Genomic DNA, 15,036 nt, shown 5'->3' on the forward strand with positions numbered 1-15,036 from the left:
AATGCCTTTTCCTGATCTAATGATAAGATTCCTATATCAACATTATTTCTCAAAGCATAATCAATAACATCACGTATTAAATGCAAATTGTCAGTGATATATCTATCTTTAATACAATAGGATTGATCTTTGTGTATAATTCTGTACATTACTTTGTTTAACCTGTTAGCCAAACACTTTGATATTAGTTTATACTCGGAACATAAAACTGCAACAGGTCTCCAGTTCTTTATTAAAGTAAGATCACCTTTCTTGGGAAGTAGAGTTAAAACTGCTCGTTGACAACTTTTAGGCATCAAACCTATACGAAAAACTTCTTGTAGTACTTCATAGAAATCAGTTCCAATTAAGGTCCAGAAGTGCTTGTAAAACTCGCCAGGAAGGCCATCTATACCTGGGGTACGACCTGAGGCAAGTCCTGATACTGCAGCACTTAATTCCTCAAAGGTAAGTTCTGATTCCAAAGTTTGTTTATCTTCAGCGTTTAAACAGGGAAGGTTCTGTAAAAGTTCATTTTGGCTCTTCTCATCTGTGTTCTCAGCAGAATATAACTTAGAATAAAAGTCCACTGCCAATCTCCGCATTTCTACGGGATCACTTGTATTGTGACCATTACTGTTTTTCAAACTATACATTTTTTTTTCTTGTATACTTTTATGTTCCAAGTTTAAAAAAAATGAAGTAGGTCCATCCATATCTTTCAAAGATAAAAACCTGCTCCTCACAAGAGCACCCTTGACTTTCTCATTTAGAATAGAACTCAACTTTAATTTCTTGTCAGTCCACTCTTGTAAATTAGCAGCAAGATCTCTCATCATGTTCTCTTCAATGACTAGAATTTCTTTCTCAATCCATTCTAAAGTCGATTTCAAACACAAAGTTGAGTAAGATGTATATTGTTGACAGAATTCCCTTATATGTGTTTTACCAATTTCCCACCAAAGAGTTACATTTTCATATCTACTTTTTTCACTTTTCCAAATTTCCCAAAAGTATTTAAAGGATTCACAAAAAAACTTGTCTTGCAGTAACTTTACATTAAAATGCCAATACTGAACTCTTATTTCTTCTATGTATCAAAGTACAGTCAACAGTAATAAGTTTGTGATCAGAAAAAAAGTGGGGACAATAGCTGTATGTACAATTCTGTTTTTCATATTATTTGATAAATACAATCTATCTAAACGTGCAGCTGAAATTCTCCCCTCATTCGCCTTTACCCAAGTATATTGTTTAACCAAGGGATTATTTTCTCTCCAACTATCAGTGAAATTAAAAGTTTTAATAATATTAGCTAAAACAGTAGGTGACAGAAAATTAGGTTCTTCTCCATTTCTATCAAAAGAAGGATCAAGTGTACAATTCCAATCCCCCCCTAAAATGATCAAATCATTAACCTGCTGTTGTTTTAAAAAGATCTTCAATTTATCAAAAGATTTTATCCTATCAGATCCAATATTAGGTGCATATATATTAACAAAAACAAAAAACAGTCCATTAATCTCAGCTCTAACTGCCAATACCTGGCTCAATTTCTTCTTTTGACAGAATTCTACCTTTAGTGCTAGGAGAGAAAATAATCGCAGCTCCTGCACTCAGGTTAGTCCCATGAGTAAGAGCATACTCATTACCCCACCACAGTTGCCAGTCAACCTCATTATTCACATCACTATGAGTTTCCTGCAGGAAAATCACATCTAAGTTTTTCAACCTGCTAAATTCTATGATAATTTCTGCTTTCCTCCTATCCCTCATCCCATTAACATTTAAGGATCCCACCCGTAAAGTGTCCATAAGGAGAGAGAGAAAGAAAGCAGACACGAAAAAAGAAAAAAACTTATTACCCATAGTGATTAATTAGATTTTTTTCCCCTCTTTGGCCTATTTTTTCCAGTTGTACTTTTTTGCCGGATAGAAGTGATGTGTTTTTTTAATCTAAAACGCTTCTGCTGTGAAAGCTCTTCATGATTACTATGTCTTCTTGCCCACATGACAGATGTTATAAACTTCTCCAAGTCTGGAAAAAAATCACTAACTTCAATTTTTCTACCCTTCGTATCGTCAAGAAATTCGTTGATTTGAGCCACAGTATACAAATCTTCTTTCAACGCTTTTGACATCTCTGCTCCTTCCAACCATTGGTCAACATCTTTCATGCTATCATCAGTATTGAGACATTCCATCCAACTCATCTACTGAGCCTTCCTCTGCTTGTACATCTGTCTGAGTCACATTCTCACTATTAACCACATCTTCAACTTCATAACTTGAATGCCTTACAACAGCATCACTACATCCAGCTTGCTCACCATCACCATCGCTTTCACTCACCTCATTGTGCCCGATGACTCGCTCAACAGGCCTTTTCTCTGTCACTTGTTGTCGTGTAGTTGTAATTTCCACGATATCTGAACTGTTGTTATCTTTAGACGATCCGATCTCCGTTGAATCGACAGGCAAACGCTGTTCATTATCCTCTTTCTTGTACGGGCAAGAGAAACGTTTGTGGCCTAAATTTCCACATTCGAAGCACTTCAGGCTGTCGGTACTAGCATACAGCATATATGAACTTGTTCCATGACTCACACGGAACGAGATCTCTAACGTACGCTCAGGAGCAGTGAGAAACATCAAAACCTGCCGCCTGAACGAAAGAACGTGTTTCAATGCCATGTTTTTACATCCCAGCGGGATCATTCTAACTGGACTTGCAATTTTTCCATATCTAATTAACTCTTTAGTAATGGCGTCATTTGAGATGAAAGGAGGCACATTTGAGATTGTTATTTTAGTGGCCGGAGCCGCTAAAGGAGTCACAGGCACAAAACTTTCACTAATCCAAATCCCGCTCTCTGTCAGCTGGTTTACTAACTGCTCCGATTTTAAAAACACTACAATCGCCTTGTTCATTCGTGATGCTGAGAGAATATTCTGAAAACCGATCAATTCTCCCACCACCACGAGTACATCCTCCACGCTAACGCCGAGCTCGGGCACACACCTGCACCCATTTCGCATCGACATGTTTGGGTTTACCTGTGCAGGGTCAGACGCCATACCGTCACGCGACAAAGCCGCGAGCGGCTAGAAGTACAAGTTACTTTTACTATATAATAATAATTTAACCAAAAAGGGGAAAAAAGAAAAGAGAAATTGAAAAAAGAAAATTTTTTTCCGCTCACTCAACAACACGCTCCACTCTTCCAACCACACTCGCACATGCGCACACAGAGAGAGAGAGAGAGAGAGAGAGAGAGAGAGAGAGAGAGAGAGAGAGAGAGAGAGAGAGAGAGAGAGAGAGAGAGAGAGAGAGAGAGAGAGAGAGAGAGAGAGAGAGAGAGAGAGAGCCCTGACACACTGTTTGCTGAAATACAGGACAACAGTGCCATGAACAACCTGCTCTTTTACACCGAACACAGCCCTTTATGGCACACTGCCTTCTGTCAACATCTCACCTTTATCAAGAAAAGAGGCATCTGTAAAGGCAGACAGATCTTAGCATTTGAAGATGCTGAAAAAAATGATGAAACAAGATTTTTGACCCTGAACTTATATCAAAATGGCACTGTCATGATCCAGGGATCAGAGTCTGCTCTCAAGGTCTTCATTAAGGATTTTGAACTAATAAAAACACTGGCACTGTCTGATGAAGCTGACAAAAATTTGAACATTGATGCCTCCCCTGGAAAATCAGGCCAAAAGATGACAGTGACTTCAGCAACTGCGATCCCATCTCCAATGTCAAGAATGAAAGACAATTTTTCACTTCTGGAAGTAGAAGTAGTGGAGATAAAAGAGTTAATACTGTCCCACCTAAAAGACATCAACATGGAACAAGTTACAATTGACATAAAGAACTTAAAACAAGAAGTTGAATATCTGCAGAGACACAGAGAAGAAATGTCAACAGAACTTCAACAAACTAAAGATGAACTGAGGGAAGTAAAATCCACTTTAGGAAGACAACTAGCAGACGTTAGAAAAGAAATGCAGGAGGAGTTCTCTGCCTTGAAGTCAGTTCTCCACACCAAAGATGAACTCATCACTGACCTAAAAGAAAGACTCAATTCTGTTTCAGCACCAGAGTCTTCTGCTAAACCCTTGACTCGTCCAGAGATGCTCATGGAGAATCCTCACCCTGAACAGATACCAGTGGAAGAGCCTCACTGCTCGACTGATCCAGCATCCCAGATTCACAGCTCCGCTGCACAGGACCCAGGAGAAACACACGCTCTTATCCTGACTGACTCCAATGGGAATATGTCAGTGAGAAACTTCTTTTACCAAACATGAGAGCCAAGAAAATCTGGTGTCCAAACACAAGAAGTGCTTTTCAGATCCTGACTGAGAGTAAACATGAAAACTACAAGCACATAATAATCCACACAGGGACAAATGACTTAAGGGCCATGAAGGGCCGTGTGGCTCCTGTGATGAGAGAGGTGGCGATCAGAGCCACACAGCGTTTCCCAGAGGCCAGAATAACTCTGTCCACACTGCTGCCACGCGCCGACGTGCCCTTCCACGTGATCCACGGGAATAATGTGGAACTCTCCAGAAGCTGCGCACTCATCCCTAATGTTCATCTAGCCCATCACAAAGACATACAGCCTCATCATATGTATGACCACATACATCTCAATAAGCAAGGAGTGAAAGTCTTCGCCAGAGTGCTGAAAAGCACAGCCCTTGGAAACACAGCAAGAAACAACAGAAACTTCGATAACAAGAGAAGCTCTCAGCCATCGAGAAGCCCTCATCCTCCAGCAGAGCCCAGACCGGCCACCGGCCCTCCATCACAACACAAGAGCTACGCAGCAGCCGCTCAACAACCACAGAACCCTGCAGCGGCTGAACTCAACCAGATAAGACATCTGCTGAACATCATCTGCTCCAGACTGAGGACATAACCTGCATCACACACACATCACACACACATTATAGAAGAACCCATGAAATCTTTTAAAATCAGTAGTTGGAATATACAAGGTCTGCACTCTTCTGCTTTTGGTAATAAGACTGCAGACCAAGACTTACTCAGCAGTGTAACAGATATGGACATCTGTATCTTTCATGAGACGTGGTGTCATAGTAATGAGACTTTACACTGTCCAATAGGATACAAGGAAATTATGGTTCCTTCATCAAAGAATTCTAAAATAAAATGTGGCCGAGACTCAGGTGGAATACTTATATGGCACAAAGACGATTTAAAACATTCGATTAAAATTGCTAAAAGTGGAAAATCATCTATTTGGCTTGAAGTGAAATCCATCATATCACAGTCCAATCTTTACCTTTGTGCCATCTATATCCCCCCCCCATGACTCTCCCTATTACGAAGAGCAAAGCTTTCCAACATTACAGGCTGATATCTTACACTTTCAGTCCAGAGGAGATATCCTCATCTGCGGAGACTTAAACGCCAGAACAGGGCGAGAAATTGATTATGTAAATATTGTAGATAATGACCACATCCTCAATGACACCACGTTTCATTCCTCATTGAATATCACACCGAGAAACAGCTACGATAATTCAGTGAACATTAATGGAAAACAAATGTTAAAACTCTGTAAAGGTTTAGGAATCTACATCATCAACGGCAGAACTCGTGGAGATACATTAGGTAGATTCACTTACTGCTCCAGATTAGGAGCCAGTGTGGTAGATTATTCAATAACAGATATTGACCCAAGCGTTATTAATGCCTTCACAGTCAGACCTCAGCTCCCGATCTCCGATCACTGCCAAACTGTGCTTTATTTGAAACCCCTGTATGAAATAACTCAAACTTCTCCACTTGAATCTGGAAAACTGTTTCCTCTGAAACCTAAACTTAAATGGAATCAATCCAACTTGGATCAGTTCAAAGAAATTATGAACAGTCCTACTATATCAAAAATGCTGGATGAATTTATGTCCATTGATTTCACTTTAGATATTAATGGAATAAATTTAGCAACAAAAAACGTAAATTACATATTCAAAACATTGATAACTCTATCTAACATTAAACCGCAAAGCAAACATAAAACGCATCAACAGAGAATGAGAAAGGATGTCTGGTTCGATGATGAATGTGCCGGTCTCAGAAAAGAACTGAGGAGACTCTCTAACAAAAAGCACAAAGATCCATCCAGCCAGACATTACGGCTCTCTTATTCAGACTGTCTGCAAAATTACAAAAGAATTTTGAGGAACAAAAGAGAAAAATATTTTAAAGCCAAAATCGATGAAATTGATGATTCGGTAGATCAAAATACATTCTGGAACCTTTATAAAAAACTAGAAAAACCCAAACTAGAGATGTCACTCCAGAATGGCACAATTTGGAAATCTTACTTTGAAAATTTGTATCGAAAATTGCACCAGCCGACCTTAACCAACCTCAGAGTAAAATAAAGAAAACATTAGAAGACTTGGAGAAAATCCATTAGATAAATATATAACAATATCTGAAATATTAGAACATATTAAAAATCTTAAATTAAAGAAAGCATGTGGACAAGATCACATTAGTAACGAAATGCTTAAACTCAGCAGTCCCAGCATGATTCAAACTTTAGCCAAATTATTTAATTTGGTGTTGTGGTCCGGAAGCGTCCCTGAGAGCTGGTCTGAGGGACTCATCACACCCATATTCAAGAAAGGTGATCGATTCGACCCCAATAGTTATCACGGCATCAGTGTGGGCAGTGCTTTAGGAAAACTGTTCTGCAGCATCATAAACAGACGCATCGCTTCACACATTTCATCCCACAACATTTTAAATAAAGCACAAATTGGCTTTTTACCAAAACACCGCACATCCAACCACATCTATTCCCTTCACACTCTCATCAACAAAAACATCAAGGACAAACAAAGAAAAATATTTGCATGTTTTGTAGACTTTAAAAAGCATTCGACTCAATTTGGCATGATGGTCTACTATACAAAATCCTACAAATTGGCATCGTGCGAAAAACATTTGATATTATAAAATCTCTGTACAGCAACAGCAAAAGTGCTGTGAAAATCAGTGACCACAGAAGCGTTCTTCCAGCAGGGCCGTGGAGTGAGGCAGGGCTGCAGTCTGAGCCCGACTCTATTCAACATCTACATCAATGATCTGGCATCAGCTGGAGAGCTCGACTGTACCCGGTCTCACTCTACACCACACACAGGCCAGGGGTCAGGGGTCAGAGGTCAGATGTCTGCTGCACGCGGATGATCTGGTCCTGCTGTCCCGCACACCTGAGGGCCTTCAGCAGAGCCTGTCCCTGCTGGAACAGTACTGTCAAGACTGGGCCCTGACAGTCAACCTGGACAAAACCAGAGTCATGGTGTTCCAGAAGAAGGCCCGATCTCAGGCACACAAACACCAGTTCCTGTATAAAGGCCAGGTCCTGCAGCACAGCACGAGCTATAGCTATCTGGGTATCGACATCAGCGCCTCGACGCCTCGGTCTGGCTGTTAAAACTCTGAGTGAAAAGGCACGGAGGGCTTTCTATGCCATAAAATCACGATGCGGACACTTAAAATTACCCATTAAAACCTGGATCAAATTATATAATTCAATAATAAAACCAATTATTTTATATGGATGTGAAATTTGGGGACCAGTACTAAATTTTAAAAATTGGGATAAAACACCAGTAGAAAAATTACAATTGGAAATTGCCAAAAATATTTTAGGGGTCCACAGAAACACGTCCACCGCGCCTGCAGGGCCGAAGCTAGGCCTGTACCCGCTGAACATTGAGATCCAGAAGAGATGTGTTCAGTTCTGGCATCACCTCCATCAGTCTGATCCAGAGTCAGTGCAATATAAAGCCCTCCTCGCCAATGAATCCTCAGCAGAACCTCATCCTCTGAACACACTCGGTCTTCAACTCGTCCATCAGACTATACTCCCTATTGACCACAGCTACAGCCCCAAAATTATTATTAAAGAAATCCACACAAATCTAAAAGACACTCATGATAAATCATTAAAAGCACATTTTGACCTCCAGAATAAACTCCAATGTTACTCGACCCTCAATAGAACCACTAAATTGGCCAGTTATCTATTTATTAAACATTTTAAAGAAAGACAAATCCTCTCCAAATACAGATTAAGTGACCATGACCTAGAGATAGAGAGAGGAAGACGTAGACAAACATGGACAGAGAGAGAGCAGAGGATCTGTAGACACTGTGATCTACAGCACATAGAGGATGAGGAACACTTTCTGTTCTTTTGCTCTAAATATAACAATATAAGAGAAACGTTTCTGCCCAAATTTGAAGCCTTGATCCCATCATTCTATGAACTGAGTGACACTGAAAAAATGTCCTTCTTACTCGGAGAAGATGATAATACAGCTGCACTAGCGGCTAAATATGTGCTAGCTATTCACAACGCCAGACAGCTAATTCTCTAGAATGACCCAATGTATTTATTTATGCAGTATGTGTATATTTATTTATCCATCTATATACAGTGCTACATGTGACATGATTTATACATATATGTTTTGTTTGTTTGTCTGTTTGTTTTATTATTTATATATAATATGTTGATGCTTTGGCAACATTGTGTTACACAGTCATGCTAATAAAGCAAATTTGAAATTGAAAATTGAAATTGAGAGAGAGAGAGAGAGAGAGAGAGAGAGAGAGAGAGAGAGAGAGAGCGAGAGCAGAGCGAGAGAGAGTTGAGTTTTAAACACTTTATTAAAAAAACAGTTATTTCAAAGCCAAACAACAAACAAGAAAACAAACAAAAAACATAATACACTACATGATTTTAGCTACCTTAATTCACGTATAAAAAATAACTCATCATTTAGTACGGAACACATACCAACATCACAACACCATTCAATCTCAAAAACATTGATTGCATTCATCATCTTGTAATAATTAAAATCAACAAGAATTCTTGATTTAAACATATTCTTAAAAACTGATACAATGTGTTGTGCATTTCTCTGTTCTATTTCATTTCTTCTGGAGATATAAATCGCTAATTTGTCTTGACCAACAATAAAATTCATTAACTGACACTTATATTTCTGTAGTCTACTATACTTAAAGCCAAGTATAAAAACATTGCTTTGTAAAAAAAAATCCCTAATAAAGAAAATAAAAATTCTAAAAGATCAAAGAGAGGAGAAAGTCTGTCACAATTCATAAAACAATGGAATATTGTTTCTCTCTCTGAACAGAAAGGACAATAATCATTTACAGTGGGATTCAGTTTCGTCACAAAAGCGTTAACAGCGATTGCACCATGTAAGATCCTCCACTGGAGATCTTCTGCTCTTTTAGTCAAAGGTGATTTGTATAGTACTCTCCACTCTGGTTTTATTTCCTCTACCATTCCCAGCTTGTCTCTCCATACTGTGTCAACTCTGTCTTTTAACGTATGTTTATTTATTATCTTCACCATACATCTGTATATCATCTTTCCTTTAACTGAACAAAAATCAACATTTTCATTTTTATTCAAACACAACAGTGGACTGTTATATGAGGTGTTTTCAAGATCAGGTGTAATTCTGATGTCTGGAAAAAAGTAATTAGCGTCAGGGGAAATGTCGCCCATACTGTATCTCCCGAGTAGAGTTCTTTCCTTGGGGTTTAATTTCAAGTCCAGTTTGTTCAGAAACTTTCTGACAAATCTCACTGATCTTATATCCAGATGTATAGCAACAGTTTCTACATTTATCTGATTAGTCCACACAACAAGAACATCATTCAACATTCATTTATGTAACATTTCATTTCCTTTCCATACAATTTTAACAAAATGACCCTGTGACGGGGTGGTAACTGATGTGGCGGGGTGGTTCACTGTTACAGGGTGGTATGGACAAAGTATTTCTCTATATGATCTGCTGGTTTTAATCTTTATAAAACTGGCGGATGGGAAACATTAAAATTGGAGATGTAATGGAAAACTTTGGTCATGCTCTGAATACCTGAAAAGAGCATCATAACAGTGTATGGGAGATTCACATCCACATATCCCTCTAAACTTCAAAAAAAGCTGCTCAAAAGTACCCAAAGAGGTTGGATGAACATTTAATGGAAAAAGATACAAAGATATTATTTGAGAACATTGCTATTACATTCAGAAATGGGGATGCAAACTTTAGAACCAATGATATTTTGAACATTTTACAATAAAATTATTAACAAACAATTTTTGAACAATTTATTCCTTGTAATAATGAAAGAACATTTTCTAGACTTTGATCATATACATCACAATACATTGCATTCAACTGTATAAAGGAAGTTGTACAGTAAATAAAAAATATAAATGATGAGTGACTGAAAGAGATAGTGAGTGAGTGATGAGTGACTGAAAGAGATAGTGAGTGACTGAAAGAGATAGTGAGTGAGTGAGTGAGTGAGTGACTGAAAGATATAGTGAGTGAGTGAGTGAGTGAGTGACTGAAAGAGATAGTGAGTGACTGAAAGAGATAGTGAGTGAGTGAGTGAGTGAGTGAGTGAGTGAGTGAGTGAGTGAGTGAGTGAGTGAGTGATGAGTGACTGAAAGAGATAGTGAGTGAGTGAGTGAGTGATGAGTGACTGAAAGATATAGTGAGTGAGTGAGTGACTGAAATAGATAGTGAGTGAGTGAGTGAGTGATGAGTGACTGAAAGATATAGTGAGTGAGTGAGTGAGTGATGAGTGACTGAAAGATATAGTGAGTGAGTGAGTGAGTGATGAGTGACTGAAAGAGATAGTGAGTGAGTGAGTGACTGAAAGATATAGGGAGTGATGAGTGAGTGAGTGACTGACTGAAAGATATAGTGAGTGAGTGAGTGACTGAAAAAGATAGTGAGTGAGTGAGTGAGTGAGTGAGTGAGTGAGTGAGTGACTGAAAGATATAGTGAGTGAGTGAGTGAGTGAGTGAGTGAGTGATGAGTGACTGAAAGATATAGTGAGTGATGAGTGACTGAAAGAGATAGTGAGTGATGAGTGAGTGAGTGATGAGTGACTGAAAGAGATAGTGAGTGAGTGAGTGAGTGAGTGAGTGAGTGAGTGAGTGAGTGAGTGAGTGACTGAAAGATATAGGGAGTGATGAGTGAGTGAGTGAGTGAGTGACTGACTGAAAGATATATTGAGTGAGTGATGAGTGACTGAAAGATATAGTGAGTGAGTGAGTGAGTAATGAGTGATTGAAAGAGATAGTGAGTGAGTGAGTGATGAGTGACTGAAAGAGATAGTGAGTGAGTGAGTGAGTGACTGAAAGATATAGTGAGTGATGAGTGAGTGATGAGTGACTGAAAGATATAGTGAGTGAGTGAGTGATGAGTGAATGAAAGAGATAGTGAGTGAGTGAGTGAGTGAGTGACTGAAAAATATAGTGAGTGAGTGATGAGTGAGTGAGTGAGTGAGTGAGTGACTGAAAGATATAGTGAATGAGTGAGTGAGTGAGTGAATGACTGAAAGATATAGTGAGTGTGTGAGTGAGTGACTGAAAGATATAGGGAGTGATGAGTGAGTGAGTGACTGACTGAAAGATATAGTGAGTGAGTGAGTGACTGAAAGAGATAGTGAGTGAGTGAGTGAGTGAGTGAGTGAGTGAGTGAGTGACTGAAAGATATAGTGAGTGAGTGAGTGAGTGAGTGAGTGAGTGAGTGAGTGAGTGATGAGTGACTGAAAGATATAGTGAGTGATGAGTGACTGAAAGAGATAGTGAGTGATGAGTGAGTGAGTGATGAGTGACTGAAAGAGATAGTGAGTGAGTGAGTGAGTGAGTGAGTGAGTGAGTGAGTGAGTTACTGAAAGATATAGGGAGTGATGAGTGAGTGAGTGAGTGAGTGACTGACTGAAAGATATATTGAGTGAGTGATGAGTGACTGAAAGATATAGTGAGTGAGTGAGTGAGTGAGTGAGTGATGAGTGATTGAAAGAGATAGTGAGTGAGTGAGTGATGAGTGACTGAAAGAGATAGTGAGTGAGTGAGTCAGTGAGTGACTGAAAGATATAGTGAGTGATGAGTGAGTGATGAGTGACTGAAAGATATAGTGAGTGAGTGAGTGATGAGTGACTGAAAGAGATAGTGAGTGAGTGAGTGAGTGAGTGAGTGAGTGACTGAAAAATATAGTGAGTGAGTGATGAGTGAGTGAGTGAGTGAGTGACTGAAAGATATAGTGAATGAGTGAGTGAGTGAGTGACTGACTGAAAGATATAGTGAGTGAGTGAGTGATGAGTGACTGAAAGATATAGTGAGTAAGTGAGTGAGTGATGAGTGACTGAAAGATATAGTGAGTGAGTGAGTGATGAGTGAGTGAGTGACTGAAATATATAGTGAGTGAGTGAGTGATGAGTGACTGAAAGATATAGTGAATGAGTGAGTGAGTGAGTGACTGACTGAAAGATATAGTGAATGAGTGAGTGAGTGAGTGACTGACTGAAAGATATAGTGAGTGAGTGAGTGAGTGAGTGAGTGAGTGAGTGAGTGAGTGACTGAAAGATATAGGGAGTGATGAGTGAGTGAGTGACTGACTGAAAGATATAGTGACTGAGTGAGTGACTGAAAGAGAGAGTGAGTGAGTGAGTGAGTGAGTGAGTGAGTGAGTGAGTGACTGAAAGATATAGTGAGTGAGTGAGTGAGTGAGTGAGTGATGAGTGACTGAAAGATATAGTGAGTGATGAGTGACTGAAAGAGATAGTGAGTGATGAGTGAGTGAGTGATGAGTGACTGAAAGAGATAGTGAGTGAGTGAGTGAGTGAGTGAGTGATGAGTGACTGAAAGATATAGTGAGTGATGAGTGACTGAAAGAGATAGTGAGTGATGAGTGAGTGAGTGATGAGTGACTGAAAGAGATAGTGAGTGAGTGAGTGAGTGAGTGACTGAAAGATATAGTGAGTGATGAGTGAGTGAGTGAGTGAGTGACTGACTGAAAGATATATTGAGTGAGTGATGAGTGACTGAAAGATATAGTGAGTGAGTGAGTGAGTGAGTGATGAGTGATGAGTGATTGAAAGATATAGTGAGTGAGTGAGTGATGAGTGACTGAAAGAGATAGTGAGTGAGTGAGTGAGTGACTGAAAAATATAGTGAGTGAGTGATGAGTGAGTGAGTGAGTGACTGAAAGATGTAGTGAGTGAGTGAGTGAGTGAGTGAGTGACTGACTGAAAGATATAGTGAGTGAGTGAGTGATGAGTGACTGAAAGATATAGTAAGTGAGTGAGTGATGAGTGACTGAAAGATATAGTGAGTGAGTAAGTGAGTGAGTGATGAGTGACTGAAAGATATAGTGAGTGAGTGAGTGATGAGTGAGTGAGTGACTGAAATATATAGTGAGTGAGTGAGTGATGAGTGACTGAAAGAGATAGTGAGTGAGTGAGTGAGTGAGTGAGTGAGTGACTGAAAGATATAGTGAATGAGTGAGTGAGTGAGAGACTGACTGAAAGATATAGTGAGTGAGTGAGTGAGTGAGTGAGTGAGTGATGAGTGACTGACTGACTGAAAGATATAGTGAGTGAGTGAGTGATGAGTGAGTGACTGAATGATATAGTGAGTGAGTGAGTGAGTGAGTGAGTGAGTGAGTGAGTGATGAGTGACTGACTGACTGAAAGATATAGTGAATGAGTGAGTGAGTGAGTGATGAGTGACTGAAAGATATAGTGAGTGAGTGAGTGAGTGAGTGATGAGTGACTGACTGACTGAAAGAAATAGTGAATGAGTGAGTGATGAGTGACTGAAAGAGATAGTGAGTGATGAGTGAGTGATGAGTGACTGAATGATATAGTGAGTGAGTGAGTGAGTGAGTGAGTGAGTGAGTGAGTGAGTGAGTGAGTGATGAGTGACTGAAAGAGATAGTGAGTGAGTGAGTGACTGAAAGATATAGTGAGTGATGAGTGACTGAATGATATAGTGAGTGAGTGAGTGAGTGAGTGAGTGAGTGAGTGAGTGAGTGAGTGAGTGAGTGATGAGTGACTGAAAGAGATAGTGAGTGAGTGAGTGACTGAAAGATATAGTGAGTGATGAGTGAGCGAGTGATGAAAAGTGTCAAATAGGGAAAAATTACTCTTATTCTTAAACACTGGCCTATTTTGGCCTCTGATCCGGCATAAGCATTAGCATACCCAGCATTTTAATGATCTTCCCCTCTTTGTCTATAGAAGAGGTCCTAATTTATGCAACAATCTGGTGCAGGCCTAACATTAAGGCAGGTTCTAAACAGAATATTTTAGCTCCTCTAAAAGATGGGAATAATAAACTGGCTAAACACTTAGTTCTCAGGTTTTAGGCTTTAATAAGAATTTTAAGGATGACCTAGGAGTTTGGCACAGTATTGTACATCTGCTGTCAGGAAAGTCAAATCAGTTACTATCTGACCTAATTACAAACTTTCATTCTAATCCTGACAGTCTTTGGAAGGCTGTATATTTCATCAAAATGGGTAATATCACCTGTGTAGGCCTACATATGTCTGAGTGCTTAATGTCTAAAAATAAGAGGTCCGTTTAGGTTTTAACAAGCCCCATAATTAGTCACAATGTGCCCTCTGCTGGTCAAAGACCTACATTAAATTAAAATGCTGAAAAAGTTTCATGTTGTTTTCAAAAGACATATAAAGTATTTATTACAATGGTCTGTATCCTACACCAACATTAAATGAGTACCACTGCTGTTAGTTTTTCCCCGCACAACTGTTAATGATTTTTTTAGATATAAAACTAAAGTTTATGAATGGTGTAAAAAGCATGAATTCCCTCTAATGTGTTTGTTTACCAAAATAGGTAGTAAAGGAGCAAAAGGGGGCAATTTATCTTGATGAAAATAATAATAATAATTTATTTTAAGTCCTAAAACTGCAATCCAAATATTACATTTGTATAGGCTACACACAAAAGGAAGAAAAGGACCAAGAAATTAGAGGATCCCAGACAACAAATTAGATCGTGCCGACGTTGGGGAGCGTGTGCCTGCCCGACATAAAGTGCCTCGGTAAGATGTCTTATGGAGATCGGTAGCTAATCGGCAAGATGTCGGGAAGACGGTGGCATTAGAATGATCGCCGACCGTGAGCCAACGT

This window comes from Xyrauchen texanus, chromosome 17 (genome assembly GCF_025860055.1).
Source record: "Xyrauchen texanus isolate HMW12.3.18 chromosome 17, RBS_HiC_50CHRs, whole genome shotgun sequence".
Taxonomy (NCBI): domain Eukaryota; kingdom Metazoa; phylum Chordata; class Actinopteri; order Cypriniformes; family Catostomidae; genus Xyrauchen; species Xyrauchen texanus.